Source organism: Teleopsis dalmanni, chromosome 2, assembly GCF_002237135.1.
Source record: "Teleopsis dalmanni isolate 2A chromosome 2, ASM223713v2, whole genome shotgun sequence".
NCBI classification, from domain to species: domain Eukaryota; kingdom Metazoa; phylum Arthropoda; class Insecta; order Diptera; family Diopsidae; genus Teleopsis; species Teleopsis dalmanni.
This window is the reverse complement of record NC_051847.1, coordinates 133923167-133925952: the sequence shown is the minus strand read 5'-3', so window position 1 is coordinate 133925952 and position 2786 is coordinate 133923167.

Below are 2786 nucleotides of genomic sequence, written 5' to 3'. Positions count from 1 at the left end.
TCAGTTTTCAGGAAGTTTTCTGATTTTTTTCTAATTGGTTTATAATTTGTATATAATTTGTTGGACTTCATGTGCCAGACATCAGAGTTTTAAATTCATATCTTATACAATTATTTAAAAATACTGAATTTTAACACAGAATTTGTACAGATTGTATTTTAGATCAAGAGCAAGAAATTATTAAGATCATTATGTTACAATTAGCAAAATCTTATTTCAATTCATGTTTTCTCATCTCGTAGTTAAATGATCTTTCTATAAAGATCTTAATATGCACATCACGCCTAGTTTTGAAAAGATTAAAAATCATCATTCCCTGGATTAGGCTTTATGTATAAAATAATACTATGGGGCTCTCCTTCCCGATGCTTGTATATAATTTTTTGTTAGTTTTTACTTAAAGCATTACTAATTTCACACTAGTTTAATATAGAAAGAAAATAATATAATTATTAATATGTATAGAAAATGATATTTTATTAAAATTATTCGACTAAGTCACGTCAATAAAATATTTAAAATTGCATTTTAGTTTAACGAACACGTCATTATATTGAAATTAAATGTAGCAAATCAAGTTAATTTATATATTTCATTATTCATTGTAATTAAAAGTAATAAATGAAACCTCATTAGTAACTGGAATTAACTATTTTGAAAAAAAAAATTTAAGATAGCTAAATGGTTGAACGTTTAAGTGTGTTACTAAATTTTTCTGATAAATCTCAGTACGTTAAGTGCTTCAAAGTGCAATAGGAGTAACCAATGGGAAAAGGAAATGAAATCAGCAACAAAATAAAATAATTGCGGCTTTTGTAATTGCAACCAAACCAGAAAACTAGAAAAGCAGAAAACTATTCGAAAAGAAAATAAAACAATTTATTATAAAAAAGTTAAATTAAAACAATTTCACAATTTCCTTTGTAAATGCAATATCCCTTTAATCAAATAAATTGATCAAATTAAAAACCACCCAGAGGAAGAGTACAACTATTGCGGTGCTAAAAAGGAACGGAAAGAAAAAGTAATAAAATATATTCACAAAAACAAACCAATTTAAAAAATATAATTGAAAACATTAACAAAAACAAAAAATAACTGAAAAAATATATATATAATGTATATAGTAATAAAATTAAAGACTTTATCGTTTAAGGAAAATATGTACTATATATTTTGAATATTTTGTGGATTTCGGATTGTCTTTGCACAGATAAAAATTAGTGATAAGAGTACTTTGTTTCATTAAAATTACTCATAGATAAAATGATAGATAACGGATAGTTACAACAATAGATATCTTTCCGCAACCATAACAACGATTATTCCCTGTTTTACTACCAAATTTCTCGCAAGAAATCTTAATTTCCATGTTACATTTTTTGACCTCCGGTATACGGTCGAGGAGTCTGCTTTTTTAATATGAGTCTACAGTTTAACAACGTAGTACTTTTTAATTCTGATATGTTCTATTATTCTCATTGGTAATTGTACTTCTTTGAGAATGTTTTCAATTTTTATATACCATTAAATTCCAGCGATTATTGCAAGTATTTTTTAACGGAGCTGAATGCAACATATCGGTGTTGCATGAACAGGAGTTCACAAATAACTTCCACTTTCTTTTGGATTATTCTATGCATTTTTTAACTGAACTCTATGTAAAATTTTAGAGTTTGACGAACTGGGGCTATGAGCAAAAATATCCAAAACCAAAACAGGAGCACGCATATTGAAATCGACTAAAAATAACTCACAAGCAATGAAAAAGGATTGAAGTGTATGCTGTCACGCTAGGTATATCATAGTAAGGAGTTGCACTCCTGCAAACTCCTGCAAAGTATTGGTTGATAACACTTATTTGTAATTATATTTCAAAATTTTTCTTATTAAGACAAAGTTAAAAAGTTAAAATTTTTGGCTATTATGGATTCTAAATACAGTTGCAGTTTTTATTTTAATCCTTTGTTATCAAAGCGGAAGTAAGTAGTTTTGGCGTTCGACACTGCTGACTAATTTGTAATTTATACTTAAAGAAATCAGAATCAAAATATCACTTGTTTGTTGTTATTATTCAAAATTTTCTAATTCAAGAAGACATTCATACATTCGGTTTTCTATATTTCTGCTTATTATTTAGTATGTTCAGATGGATATCTAGATATACTTTGGCGTTTAACACTTCCTGATTTAGGCAAATATCTTTATACTAAGAATTATTGTTTACTGATTGACATTGAACCTTCGAGAATCAATGGTTGTCTTTGCTTGTCAAGTTTGACCATGCAAAATCGTTCTAGGGATCTAGAGAAGAAAATCTTTGCGAACCAATGGTTGCCATTGTTGCTCATGTTTAACCATGCAAAGACATTCTAGGGGTCTACAGATTAATTGTAATCTCAAGAAGAAAATTCCAAAGCAGATGTGTGTTGTGGGAAAGTAGCAAAGGTGCACCAACTGTAAACTATTTGAGTGCTACAGTAAATCTTATAACATATAAATCTCCATTTCAATTGACATTAAGGTTTTATGTATTAAATAAATTAATAAATTTATTTTAGGGAATTCTGGTCCAGTAAAAGACATTTTAACCGAGAGACTTCGAGTGGGAAGAGTGTGTTCAAAAAGTACACGGATTTTGTAAATAAAACACACAAATTTAAATTTTATTCCAAATTTATTTTATCTCCTTCAAAGTATACTCCTTCTGAAGCGATACACATATGCCAACGCTTAACCCAATCTTCCATACACTTTTCGTAGGCCCGTGCAGGTATAGCTTTTAG